The sequence below is a fragment of the Rhagoletis pomonella genome, unplaced genomic scaffold (assembly GCF_013731165.1).
Source record: "Rhagoletis pomonella isolate Grant_MI unplaced genomic scaffold, Rhpom_1.0 Rhpom_scaffold_00197, whole genome shotgun sequence".
Lineage (NCBI taxonomy): Eukaryota > Metazoa > Arthropoda > Insecta > Diptera > Tephritidae > Rhagoletis > Rhagoletis pomonella.
The window spans coordinates 94,429-110,142 of NW_023458751.1; positions in this window are offsets into that span (position 1 = coordinate 94,429).

Below are 15,714 nucleotides of genomic sequence, written 5' to 3' on the forward strand. Positions count from 1 at the left end.
GCGTGCTGGCTGTTCGGTTCACCCAGCAAATCGTACTGGCTGTTCGAGTTCGAAAATTCTCTCACTCCGTGCTGTGCACAACCAGTGTTGCCAGGTCATTAAAGGGAGAAATCGTCAATTTGGTTATCAAAAATCATCACTTGCATCTAAAAATCGTCAGCATAATATGTTTATATTATTAAAAATTTTATCAAATAGAAAAAATGAAGCTCTTTATTTTTATTATTTTTAATCTAGCTTCATGGCAGTAAAAAATCTTCAAAATGACGACCAAATGGCCAACCTGGCAACACTGTGCACAACAACAATTGCACGGTGATTGCCAATCGAATTTGGTAGCATAACCACGGCTTTACATAGGCCGTGGTTATCCACCAATTTTAATTGGCAATCAAAAGCGAAAAATTTCGGTGATTGGTGAGAAGTGGTTACGCTCTGTTTGCTGATTAGCGAGCACAGAGTTGCTTCTTAAGAAATGCCTTTTTCCATTTCATACAATTTCGCACACAATGGCAGCACTGAAGTAAAAATGCAACTAAAAATGCATCAAAATTGAAGTCGGAAAATGAAAAATGGAAGAACAACTTAATATTTTTTCTTTCTTTAATATTTAATTTTCATAATAATATTTTTTTTAATATCTACTTCACAATAATAATAAAAAAATATTTTATACTATTCTAATATTTAATACTAATACTTTTTCGCAAAATAGCGTATTGCCACCCTGAAAAATTGGCGTGCTGGCTGTTCGGTTGACCCAGCAAATCGTGCTGGCTGTTCGATTTCGAAAATTCTCTCACTCCGTGCTGTGCACAACAACAATTGCACGGTGATTGCCAATCGAAATTGGTGGCGTAACCATGGCCTTATTCCAGCTCGACAGTAGGCAATGCTATTGGTGTCGAGTCGTACAATTTAGCCTAATTTACGACTTGCGCAATGAGGCTGAACAACTCAGTAGCCACTTGTCATACGTAATGCGAATTTTAGTGTATGGTTGCCCATCGGCTACCAGTCACCTTACCCAATAGGGCCATTAGTTGAAAGCAACAATTGCCTGGTGTGAACAGCTTTTCAACTAATCCCTTCCAATGAAGTTGCTGGGGTAGCTAATTTGATTCAACCTCTAAAATTGCCTGTAAAATCGCCTCATGTGAACACCGTTGAAATAAGCGGAACAACTGCATAATACGTACATTTCTCAAAAAAACAAAAAAAATAGTGGGCTCTAAGAGGGATTTATTCTAGTCGCACCACCCCTAACACGAAATGACTTTTTGGGGCTTGTAGAGAGGGTTGTACACATCACAAAACTGAAAAAACGGCGAGAAAACTCATAGCTTATAAGTAATTTGTTGTTAAAGTTCCAAAATTCACCGAATAACTTTGATGATATAAAACCATTTTAAACAAGTATAAGTGCACAAAACACACACATTTCACTAATATTAAGCTCTTCGGCCAAACAGCCGTACTTTGTTTATTATATATTTTATTAATTTTATAGTTTTAACTTACAAATTTATTTAGTTCCAACAGAGAACCGAATTGTTATGCATGTATGCATGGACCACATTATATACAGTAATAAACCTTTTTGAGTACTCCTCGGGGTAAAATCTGATCAGGGTTTGTAATGAGAAAGAGTATGAAATTTGCTGATTCAGAATTGTATACAAAATTACAGTAGCATCAAAGGGGTCAACAACCGTACGTTGGCAGAGTGGCACAGGTAATTTTGTAAACAACAACTTTTCTTATTTAAATAGATAATTCCTATTTATTTTCTAATATTCAGATATCCAGCTTGTAGCTTGTAAAATATCCAAACACAAACCACTTTTTCATAACTCTGCGGTTTTTTGCGATTTTGTCTTGCCTCTTTTTCTCAAATTAACCACGACGTGGTCGAATTGTCCAGTTTACTGTCCAATTCACTGTCTTCGAAAAATCAAAGACAGCGACGAAGACAATGAGAGAAGTGTGAAAGTATTAGTGAAAAAGATAACCAGCGAAGATCGAAAATGGAATGCAACTCATAATAAGGGCCATAATCTTACAATGAATATTTTTTAATTTTAAACGTACATTTAAGAAAACTCCATTCAGTGCTATAATTACGATTTGAGTTTACCCACAGTAAGTGTTGCCGTGCGCGCAAAACGAAAACGCTGCACACAACCCAAAAGTACTCCTCGGGGCCCAATTGGTGAAAAAACTGCAAAAAGGTTTATTACTGTATATACTGTGGTATGGACCAGTGTTGCCACTCACTAATTTTTTTTTTTTGCAAAAAATGTAGGAAATCAGACTGAGTACGTTCCAATGCTTGTAATTATAATTAGAGAATGCTGTTAGGTTCAATTTTTTTTTTTTTTTTAAGAATGCAGCGCTTTTCTTAATATAGCGCTTTTCAAAATAATTAAAATTTTATTTCAATTATTATGTATCGAGCCCTAACCGCCAAAAAGGCGTAGGCGTTTTTTCTTATTAACACTACAATTTCTGTACATGCTAACGTGAAGGTTAATGAACAAGATAAGATTGATGTAAGGTATATTATATTGGTGGTTTTTTTGCCCATCTTTATTGAAACAGGTCATTTTGTCGCTTACGCCCTTTTTGCCGTCACAAAAAAGGCTACAACACGCAATTGCGGCGGTAAAGCCCAAAGAGATATAAAAAAAAACATTGCATTAACAAAATTATTTGATGGCTGGAGCTGTGTGAAAGCATGCCATGGCAACCTGCAAATTAAGGATTAGAAATAACATCATTCAAGAGGCCAATAGGTCGCTATGCTACTATGGACATTTCGATGATCTTGGATTGCTTAACCGGTCATTGGCTATTTGGTAAGCACGCTTCGAGATTAGGAATATTCTCCCATGAATATTGCAGAAGTTGCAGAGATGAGGAAAAGGAAGAAACAGTTGAGCACTTTTTCTGTAGCTGCCCAGCTTTAGCTAAGAGCAGAGTAGGCACTTTTTCTGTTCTCTCACGGAACTATCCGGTGTAGGAATAAAACCAATCCTACGCTTCATAAGAGCATCAAAATGGTTCTATGCACAATAATCACTGAGATTCCCGTGTTTCACAGTGGTATCACAATGGACCTGCAAGGTCTCAGTGAGTTAAATAGTCATTGGACCGACTGCCACATCAATCTAACCTAACCTAAGAAACGAACACAGTATTTTCCCCTTCAACTAACCTTTCAGAAGAATCGATGTGGCTGTATGGGACTAGTGTTCCTTTAGTTAAACTCTGAAACAACCAAGTACTTTAACACCATATACATTTATTATATTTTTATCCTTTCACAAAAAAGTGTAACAATTCCCTCTCTGCTATGAAAAGAAAGGGCTTGACCGACACTGCGTGCACAAAAAAATGTAAACAGAGTACAATAGGGCACTTAAGCCAAAATTTTTTTCCCTATAACTTGGTAACGGTACTTCGTAGGACTTTGAAATTTTGACAGCTGGTAGTGGTATGTGATGGATTTCTGTCAAAAAAAGAAAATCGAACATTTGGTCGCTTACGCCCTTTTGGCGGTGAGGGCTCGGTATATCAAAAACCGTATAAGTCAAGGATCCAAATTTTGTACAGAAATAAAAAAATATTTGGCTGATTTTTGCAGACGGTGCACAGTGGGACGTCCTCATATAATGCAACGTTTTTACTGGATTTAAAATGCAACATTTAGCACTTTCGAACATATATTTTCGAAGAGCGTTCATGCTATCGCATTTACTAAATGCACATTTACGCAAATTCGAAGTTGTACGATTTCGACAAACAGCCGTGTTGCAATCGCTTATTCAGATCCGTATCTACCACGATCAATTCGCACGGAGAAGAAAGCATACTAATAAAACCTACTCAAAAATTAAAAAAAAATAATTAAACAACAAATTTAGTACACAAGCTTGAACTGTTTAATAAATATGTTTTTGGGTAATATAATAATTTGTCGGTGCTATCAATAAAAATTGCCTGAAGTAATTATGAAACAAAACAAACAGAGTTGATCACAAATTGATGCAGATTTCTATCAGCATCACATAGATGTTGGATTAGCGGCGATCACTGAAACGCATACGCGAAAAATCAATGCTGCCACTTTTTCTCATTAAAGACCAGTATGCAGCTCTCAAGAAAAGCAAAAACTCCATATAAAATGACGTACAAGTAATGGCTAAGAAATTTTCTTGAGTCAAATTTCCTGCAGACAATACGCAGTTCTTAAGAAATTTGCTACGCTTTCTACTACGGTTTTCTAAAGTTTTTTGTGAAAAAAGAGCACAAGGCAACTCATGCTTGCAACAAAAATATATGCCCGTTTCATTATTTCTTGAGGAAAGAGCGAGGCAACACGCTAGTGAAGTATAAGTTGTCAAAATTCCTTGGACACACACTCGAAATAATGGCAATTTTTTTCTTGACCGTTTTCTTGAGAGCTGCATACCAGCCTTAAACCACGTTCGAATCGTGGTATTTTTCGGAGATCACAGGTTGCTTTTCATTTAGTTTCTTAATGCATAAATGGAGTTGCATATAGTTGCATTTAGGTACCGAATTTTGTATGGATAAATGTGCTACGGTCTAAAATAGTAAACATATGACAAATTTGCGGTAATTTCGTACATGCTCTATTCTGCAATTAGGAATAAAGCAATGTGGAAAATGCTAAAAGTGGACGCACTGCCGCGTTTGTTAGCACATATGGTAAATACTATCAGATTTTGATTAAATTCATAGTGTATGCTGTTTTTAACCAGAACAACATCAATCTGAAAGAACGTCAAAATCGGTTAATATTATCGTCCACTAACTCCAAAAAAATTGGCGCAAATGTTAAAGTTACATTTTGATGAGATTTCGGTTACTTTTACATTTTCTAGGCAATTCTCTAGTATAGGGCTGCAACTGCTAAAAAAGGTCCGGAAAAGTCGGGAGGGGTACCAAACGACGCGTTTCGGTCCCCCTATTAACAATCCTGAGGGGGAGAGCTATTATTATTAACCATTTAAAAGTTATAAACAAAAAACTTTTGTTAAATATCGTTGTTTTCTATGACCAATTACCTCGTCAAAAATGCAATAAATCGCCGGTTTCCACTTTTAAAACACTATTAAAATGTATAATTTATCTTTATTATTAAACAAACACAGTTTTTTCAACATAAAATAGTTGATTTTGTTACAAAAAAAAGTTAACAATCTTTCCGAACTGAAACGCGAGATTGCAAAATAGCTGCAGTGCTGTCACTGTATTAGCGTTTCGTAATAATTCATTTTTCCGTACAAGGCGTTTGCAGAGTTCAGTGCTTTTCTGTATTGTTACCAACTACTTTATATATCAACGTTATATATATTTAACTGATTTTAAGTGAACAGCATATATATATAAATTTGACGTTCTCCCGATTTTCAAAAATGAGGTTTCAAATGAAAGGGCTTAGCCTCTGGACGTGCAGTAAGGATATATTTTTTTAATAAGGTTGCCACCTGCATTTAAAAATATGATATTTACACCGTTCTCCCGATTTTCAGAAATGAGTTGTCAAATAAAAGGGCTTGGCCTCTGATGTGCAGTAAGGATATATTTTTTTGAATACGATTGCCACCATTTTAAAAATTATAAAATCTGCACGGTTCTTTGGATTAAATAAAATAAGGTGTCAAATGAAAGGGCTGGGCCTGAAGACGTACAGCAGGGATTTAGTTTTTGAACAGAGTTGCCGCCTGTCTACAAGATTATAATATTTACATCCTTCGCATGATTTTCAAAAATGAGTTATCAAATGAAAGTGCCTGGCCTTTAGAAGTGCACCAAGGCTTTTATTTTTGAATAGGGTTGCCTTCTGCCAAAAGGTTATGATTACACCATTTGCCCGGGTTTAAAAAAACGTGGGGTCAAATGAAGAGTCTTTGCAAGAGGGTTTATATTTTTTGTAAATGCTTTTTTCGCCAACTAGTTAGGGCATTGCTTTGCAGATGGTTGTTCTTACCAAAGCATGTTAAAATTGCGTTTGCCTATACATGCATATGTAATATAACTAAACATGCATATGCAATACATGCATATGCAACATTAACTAACCTTCGAACAAAACTTTCAAAGAAATCGTTGCCAAATTTATTAATTACAAAATTAAACTTTGAGCTCCTAAATTTTTCAACACTAGATGAAGATAGCAACTAAGCAAAACTGTTTGTCTTTATCAGCTTTTATTTATATACATACTAGATCGCCCTCACCCGCTTCGCTGAGTGTATGAAATTTCTACGTGCTTCGTTGAGTAAAATTTATTTCAAGAAAACTCAATTAAAAAACAGGAGGTTTAAAATTTGTTTAACCATCTTCAAATTATTTTCAAACTAAAACTTTCTTTGTCATACTTTTTCAATTAACGTATCCCCTGAACTGAATTCGAGATTTTAAACAGATGGAAACCTCTTACAGTAATATTGAAATGAAACCCTTGAAAACCCATTCTAATTGATACCCATATTATAATTAGGTTAGGTTAGGTTAGGTAAGGTGGCAGCCCCGTGTAACTGGAGCTCACTTAGACAATGTAAGATTGACCTTTGTGATACCACAATTTGGAAAGGCCCCCTAAACTTTATCGTTAAAACGCTCCGAGCCGATTATGTATTTACTAATACGGCTGATCTCAATGCCCCAGAGCTCCTCGGGGCTGTTTAGAAAGTGAGAGCCAAAGTACTTCAACCTTAGCCTCGCAAACGCTGGGCACCTAAGAAGGTAGTGTTGAGGTGATTATACCTCGCCATCTTCCAGGCAACAGCGACATAAAGGGTCCGGCAGAATGTTCAGCCTAACCGCGTGGATGCCGATAGGACAGTGACCCGTTAAAACCCCCGCCAGAAGTGATAGCTGTGGCTTTGTGAGTGTGAGGAGTGCCCTCGATCGCCCCCGGTCCACCTTCGGCCAAAAGGACCTAGCGATCGCAGATGTCATGGTATTCGCCCAGCGTTCGCTGAGCTGACATGAGGCCCATTTATCCAAGAGCGAACCGCAAGCGATCAATGGCACCCCCAGCCGCTTTTTATTCGGTAGTAACGTTTCACGGGTTCCTTCCCTCGCCAGCTCGTCAGCAACGCAGTTCCCCCCAATGTCGCTGTGTCCCGGAACCCAAATAAGCCTAATTCGGAAGTATTCCGACGCGGTTGAGAGAGAGAGAAGACATTCTTTAACCAGGTTAGAGCGCACCTCTAACGAACTCAAAGCCCTGATGGCCGCCTGGCTATCAGAATATACGCTCACTTCCCTTACGGTTATAACGCTCCTTAGCAGTGAATCCACCGCCTCCTTGATAGCAGCTACTTCCGCCTGGAATACACTGCAGAAGTCCGGGAGCCTGGACTTAGTGCTGATGGAAAGCTCTCGACAGAAGACCCCTCCACCAACCCTGCCATCCAGTTTCGATCCATCCGTAAAGAAGTTCACCGCACCCCTCCTCCAGAGGGAAAATGGACAGAGAAGAAGCTCCTAGGAGCCGTAACGGTGGTGCAGTAATCCGTACGATCGGGGATGAAGTCGAAACCTCCTAGAACTCCAGATTGTCCAGTCCCTAAGTTGATCAACCAATCGGTTTCCCTGAGTCTAATAGCCGCTCGCGCCGCGACAACTCTTCCTGCAACGTCGACAGGCGCTACGTTTAGCATTGCGTTCAGTGCTAATGTGGGGGCGGTTCGCAGTGCCCCACTAATACCAATTAAAGCAGCCCGTTGTACGCGCTCCAGCTGCCTAGCTAGTGTAGCCTTTTCCAGTGAGTTCCACCAGACTAGGGCCCCATAGAACATAATTGGCTTGACTACGGTCTCGTATAGCCAATAGACAACTTTAGGGGAGATGCCCCATCTCTTACCAATAGCTCCCTTACTGCAATATAAGGCTCTTCCTAGATGTTTGGTACCCACGACAACTTCCTGTCCAGGATCAAGCACAAATACTTGACCCTGTCAGACAGCTGTAAGCGCAGACCTCCACCCGAGGGAAGAGCACCGGCGGGGATTTTATATTTTTTTGTGAATACGACCAGCTCTGTCTTACTGGGGTTTACGGCAAGACCACTTTTGGCCGCCCAGTTAATAACTATGTTAATGTACCGTTGGGTCAGTTCATACAGAGTGTTCAGGTATTTACCTTTAACTAGTAGCGCCACATCGTCTGCATAGGCAATTACCCGACAGCCGTGTCTCTCCAGCTCCACTAGTAGCTCATTCACCACGACGACCCAGAGAAGGGGTGAGAGAACCCCTCCCTGCGGGGTGCCCCTGCTCACCATGCGTGACAAGCAGGCGCTACCCCAGACGGCCATGACAGTTTTGTCACGCAGCAAGCTTTCGATGAGCCTAATGAGACTGACCTCAACCCCAAGCTTATCTAGCGACTTAACTATTGCGTCCGGCAGGACATTATTGAAAGCCCCCTCGATATCGAGGAAGGCTCCTACGGCAAAGTCCTTGTGAGTGAAGGCTTCCTCTATACACCTCACAATTGTATGCAGAGCAGTATCGACCGACCGTCCTTTACAGTAGGCATGCTGGGCTCTAGACAGGCGACCCCGAGGAATCATGCTCCTTATGTGCATATCAACCAGCCTCTCCAAGTCCTTGGGGGCAACATGAGAGCTCCTTCCGGCCTTCGGGATGAACACCACCTTGACGACCCTCCAGTCCCTGGGAATGTACCCACATCTAACGCAGCTCGCGTAGATTGGGGCCAACCAACGGCGCGACACCTCCGCCGCCTTTTGCAGCTGCGCAGGTATAATGCCATCAGGTCCTGGGGTTTTAAAGGGTTCGAACGAATTGATCGCCCACGCCAGGCGGCGCTCATCCAGGAGGTCAGAAACAGCAGCACAGTCTCCGCACATTTCCCCTAAGGAGATCTCCTCAGGGAAGGGATCGGAAGGAAAGTGAGTGTCCAGGAGCAGCCTAAACGACTCCTCGCCACTCATAGTCCAGTGACCTGCCTCATCCCTCAAGTAGCCCAGCGGAGCAGGACTCCTAGCGAGAATACGCCTAAATCTCGAAGACTCATGACACCCTTCAACGTTTTCGCAGAAAGACCTCCATGAAATCTTTTTAGCCTTTCTTATTTCGGACTTGTAGATGCCTAGTCCAACCTTATAGAGTTCCCAATCAGAAGACAACTTACTCCTACGGGCCCTATTGAAAAGTCGTCTGCTCGACGCTCTTAACTCAGAAAGCTCCACAGTCCACCAAAGGGGTTTCCCTCTACCTTTCTGAAATCTCAGTGGACATGCGCTTTCAAGAGCTTCCCTGCACGCAGAACTGAAAACTTCAACAAGCTCCTCCAGCGAGTCTACCGACTGCACTGAATTTGGTTCTGGCGCATCAGGGAGCACTCCGCGAAGGTTCCTGTTATACAGATCCCAGTTCGTGCTCCTCAGGTTCCTGAAGGGCTTGCTACGTGGACGCGTTTCGTCCAAAGAGAATTGAATATACCTATGATCCGAAAAAGAGTGTTCACTCAGAACCCTCCAATCCGAGATCAGAGGTGCTGTCTCAGATGAAGCCAGTGTGAGGTCAAGAACCTCCTCCCTGGCAGCAATTATAAACGTAGGGGAATTCCCCCTATTACAGATATGTAAGTTTTCACTTAGAATAAACTCAAAAAGTGACTTACCTCGCAAGTTTGTATCCGAGCTGCCCCAAACTGAGTGCCTCGAGTTCGCATCATACCCCAAGATCACGCCAGCTTTCCGTCGCTTGGCTTCCGCTATAGCGCTCCTCAGCAGCGTTGGAGGTGGCTCCACCTCGTCATCGTGCGGCATGTAGGCGGATATGAGCCAGAGTTCTCCAGCCTCTCGTTCCAGCCTAATTGTAACCACATCCTCATTGCTGAAATTATGCAAAATAAAAGCTTTTAGTTCACCTCTGATAAGCAAATAGGCCCTAGTTCTACCTACGTTGTTCGCCGCTATCAGCCGGTAGTTCCTTGTTCTGATTCCATAGATACCATTACTGCTCAGCCATGGCTCCTGTATCAGAACAACGTCAGCCCCACCTTGCTCAAGGTGGAGAAAAAGATTGGCGGATGCCGCCTTGGAATGCTGGAGATTAATCTGCAGAATCTTCATTCTCCAGAATATCCTCCATGAGCGCTAGTTCCGCGCTCTCACCGCGGACATCGACCCCCCCCGAACAGCCTCTCGAGACTGCAGACGGACGCCCCGGCAGAGGAGCCGCCCCCAATGCTCTCAGCATCCGATTGAGCCGAGTCTCGCAACTCCATGCTGGCGGAGTCAATGGCCTCTCTTCCTCCCTCCGAAGTAGCTGGAGGCAGAGGGTCATCTGCTTTGGCTTCGGTCGGTAGAATCCGTAGAACCACTTTCTCGAAGCCATAGTATATGACCCCCTATCGCCGAGAGCACCGAGGGACTCTGCATTAAGCAGTATCAGCGCTTGCCGATAAGATTCCTCGGTCCTCTCCAGCCAGATAACCCTCCAGTTATGCGTCGGGAGAGAAGGATTGCAGTACCGAAGTATTCCTTCGATCTCCTCTGGAGAGGTAAGCTCAGTGGGGAGCCATACCGGAGCCCGTGGACGCATCGGAAGATCCGCCTTGTCCACGGCCAAACCTCCCCCACCAGGGAGACTGCCTCCTTGTATAAGGCTGCATCGCGCCATCGGCTACCTTCCCCTGGGCGGATGTCGCAGCCTCCGCATCGCCGACCACCTTTTTGGCCCACTCGAGCGTTCGGGCATGCTGATCACTCATTTGACCAGCACACTGATCGCCGTAGCATTCCAAAATTTTGGCGGCCGGTCCGAGCGATCCTTTCTCGCCGCGGTGGCGCGCCGTTTAGGCCTTCCCTGAGGTGCCCGATCCGAGGTCCTCGAAGCTCCAAAGACACGCGGCGAAAGACCCTTGCTGGTGCTGGCGATTCCGCCACGCACCGTACCCCCAGATGCTCCGTGCGATTTCGCACAGGCATTACCCACTACCGGCAGAATTTCGCGGCCTTTAGTACCAGAAGGAGCTGGCTTCGACCCCCCTGGGGCACCGGCCTTGAAGGCCCTGCTTAAGCCCTTAACGCAGAGCGATTTCGCCTCTGCAGGGCCAGAAATCCCACCCGGGACTGAGGCAGCTATGGGTGTCGACTTCGACCCACCGCTGCTCGAAGCTTTGTCGATAGCCAGCTCCGGTTTCCCTACGGCGCTGGCCGTGCAGGCCCCACTCGTGGCCTTAGCCAGAGATGCCTTCGCCTCCTCAGAGTCCCCAACCGGGGTGGGACAGCTTTGGATGCCGGCTCCGACGATCCTCCGCTGCTCGAAATTTTAGTTTTTGTTATTGTTTTTGTTTTCTTTTTGTTTGTATTCATCTTGTTCGTACGACCACCTGCCCGACGAGGCGGGCGCGGTGGTCTAAGCAAAGTAAGGGGAAATTAACGGTCCACCACGGCAGCGCCCCATGCCGCGGCAAGGCCACCGTTACTCCCTGAGGCGGCCTGGTATCAGGAAGGCGCCGTTATAATACAGCCGGTCTGGCAAACCCCCTGGCTGCAAACCATCCAATGGGCACGGTGTCGCATAACACCCTGGATTAGGGGGAGGAGTTGGGTTGTTGGGAAAGGAGAAATAACGAGGGATGAGGGCAGGAGTAATCGTCGGTACGGTAATCTCCACATAGGAAACTGTGTAAGCTCGTGTCTTACGCAGGTTCTCATGCGGAGCCTCCCTCTTAGTTCATGCTGACATAGAAGCCCCTCAAGGCCCCAATGTCACCACTTAAGCCTCATCCCCACGCCAAGGAGACCAACATCGATGAGGCATATTATAATTAATCATTTAAAATATTGAATAGTTTGAATTTAACTTCTTAAAAAAGATGGCAACCTATGTGATACATATTGTGGTACACATTCAAAACCATTTAGATTCATACCAATCTCCTATACTAATATATATTTTGAAAGCTGTTTTTTTATGTGGTCGCAAAGCTCGAAAACGACCGAACAGATTTTTTTGAAACTTCAGACACCTGCCCCAGATGCCCCAAGGACGGTTATAGGCTAAACAAAATTTCGGTGTATAAAAGGAGCGTGGCAACTCCCATACAAACCGATATTTTCATATTGCATATCTCTGGAAGTGTTCATGGTAAAATACTGGAACTTGGTCCGGCGATATATGAAATCAATCTTAAACTCATGGAGAAAATTGGGGTAATTGGAAAGAGGGCATGGCACCGTACAAACACATACGTATAATTCTTTTGTATCTGTGTTTTTGAGTGAAATCCTCCTAAATTCTCGGAACGATTTTAACAAAGTTTTTTGTGTGCTTTTGAGTGGCTCTCAGGATAGTGTAGTTTCCCAGTTTCACTTGCCAGTTGGCGCTGGAGTTAAGTTGTTACTAAAAACCTTATTTATGATCTACTTGGCTAATCGCCAAGTTAGAAAACTTAATACTTAATTTAAAATAATTGAATTTAATTTTTAAAGAGGTGGCAACCCTTGTGAAAGACTTAAAGATTATTCAAAACTTTCAAACTAAAGGTTTTTTAACAATATTTCGTTAGGCAACCATATTTTAATTCTTCAGATAGCTTGCGTATAATTAATTTAAACTTGACTTTTCAAACAGGTGGCAACCCTTTTCAAAATTTATTGAAACTACAGCTTTTTTAAGCCTCTTGACATCCATTTTTTAATATTATTTTGAAATAAACAACTCCCTTAATTGACGTTAAATTTGATTTTTTTAAAGGGTGGCAGCCCTCATCCATGAGTAAATAATGATTTTATATATCTCCATTCAAAGTTCCAGTTATGTATCCAAAATATTTCCTGAGTAATGCAGTATAAAGAATTCAGTTTTTTTGGGAGGTGCCACGCCCCCTTGTCTAATTGAGATTAAATCTATCCTATATTTTAAGTTGGGCTAAATGACAGCAGTGTATAAAATTTCGTGATGATCGGTTGAGTAGTTAAATCGTGAAAGCATAGCAAACAAACAAACTCACTTTCGGATTTATAATATTAGTAAGGATGTATATTCGTATACAAATATAAGTGCAGAATTGAATAAATATATATACTCATGTACATAAAATATGAATTATCTTTATGAGTTTTAATTTAAGCAATTTCATGTACATACATACATATTTGCGAATACACAACTGTAAGTCCGGAAATAAATCTTTCTTAAATATGAAATTTCAAAAACCTTATTTTACATATAGAGCGACCTTTTTATTTGACACATCATTTTTGAAAATCGGGAGAACGGTGGAAATATCATAATTTTAAACGCAGTTGGCAACCCTATTAAAAAAATATATCCTTAGTGCACATCCAGAGGTCAAGCCCTTTCATTTGAAACCTCATTTTTGAAAATGGGGAGAACGGTGTAAATATCATAATTTTAAACGCAGGTGGCAACCGTATTAAAAAAATATATCCTTACTGCACATCTATTGCGTAGGCGGCCTTCGGGATTATAACCCTTACTTCTCAGAATTCTTCTTTATGTGCTGCCAGGAAAAAGGGGCAGAACTTCTTTCTGAAATAAAGTATTCAATTGTGTAACTAATTAGTAATTTCTTTGTTTAAAATATTTTTTATAAGAAAAAATTGGTATTTTTTCCTTCTAAGTGTTTTTCTCAAATTTTTATATACGAAGTATACAAATATGCATATCAGAAGAAAGGGGGTTTAATCCCCTTTACAACGGTACCAATTGTTTAAAAATCGACTGGTAATTTTTTTGTTTAAAATATTTTTTTTTACAAAACAAATTATTTTTTCCCTTAAATCTGGGTTTTCTCAAATTTTTATATACGAAGTATACAAATATGCATCTCAGAAGAGAGGGGTTTAATCGCCTTTACAACGATACCAATTTTTTAAAAATCGGTTTTTATTTTTTTAATGTGTTTTTCTAAAATAAAGGTGTTTTTTCCTTTAAATGTGTTTTTTTTTAATTTTTATATACGAATTATACAAATGTGCATATCAGAAAAAAGGGGTTTAATCGCTTTTTCAACGACACCAACCTTTTAAAAATTGGTTAGTAATTTTCAGAAAAAATTTCCGCTGTTGTTCGTACGTGAATGTATTGGTAGACCAAACAGCGTGCGTTCATAAATGTAGCAATAAGTGGCATCGATGCCTTCGCGAACGTTCACTGCTGTCGTTCTCGTTCATAAGTGAATGTAAATGGACGCAGCATAAAATACCTTTAATTTGATGTATGCTATGTTGCAAGAATTCTTTTGCGTAGGCGGCCTTCGGGATTATAACCCTTACTTCTTACTTCGAGGGGCCAAACCCTTTCATTTGACACCTCATTTTTGAAAATCGGGACAACGGTGTAAATATCATATTTTTAAACGCAGGTGGCAACCCTATTAAAAAATATATCCTTACTGCACATCCAGAGGCCAAGACCTTTCATTTGACACCTCATTTTCGAAAATTGGGAGAACGGTGTAAATATCATAATTTTAAACGCAGGTGGCAACCCTATTAAAATATATCCTTACTGCACATCTAGAGGCCAAGCCCTTTCATTTGACACCTCATTTTTGAAAATCTAATGAACGGTGCAAATCTTATGCAATTAACAAAATTGTCTTCGCACAGAATAGTATCTCTAGCCACACCTACTTTCCGCGAATGTTTGACGCAGCATTTACATTACTTATGAACGAGAACGACAGCAGTGAACGTTCGCGAAGGCATCGATGCCACTTATAGCTACATATATGAACGCACGCTGTTTGGTCTATCAATACATTCGCGTACGAACAACAGCGGAAATTTTTTCTACCTATCATTCGCGAACGCGAACGATCTGGACTTGTTTTATGCTTCTTGGTCGCGAAGGAGAATCAATACAGAATATTTGATACGTTCAACTTCGCGTATAAAATCATAAATGCATGTTCGCGAACGTTCATATATGAATATTTCCGAACCCTGAAAATTACTAACCAATTTTTAAAAGGTTGGTATCGTGGTAAAGGCGATTAAACCCCCTTTTTTCTGATATGCGCGTTTGTATACTTCGTATATAAAAATTAAAAAAAAAACACATTTAAAGGAAAAAACACCTGTATTTTATAAAAAACATATTAAAAATAAAAATAAAAACCGATTTAAAAAAAATTGGTATCGTTGTAAAGGCGATTAAACCTCTTTCTTCTGAGATGCATATTTGTATACTTCGTATATAAAAATTTTAGAAAAACCAGATTTAAAGGAAAAAAAAATTTGTTTTATAAAAAAAACTATTTTGAACAAAAAAATTACCAACCAATTTTTAAGCAATTGGTACCGTTGTAAAGCGGATTAAACCCCCTTTCTTCTGATATGCATATTTGTATACTTCGTATATAAAAATTTGAGAAAAACACTTAAAAGGAAAAAATACCAATTTTTTCTTATAAAAAATATTTTAAACAAAGAAATTACTAATTAGTAACACTATTGAATACTTTAGTAACACAATTGAAATACCGTTAGCTGCAATTGTGCCCCAAACCATTATATTGCCGCCACCGTGTTTGACTGCAGTGAGATTTTCCTTTCTTAGCGCTGTATTCGCTTTTCTCTATACAAATCTTCTCCCATCCGACCCAAATATATTATATTTACTCTCATCCATAAATGTAACACATTTCATATATATATATAAATTT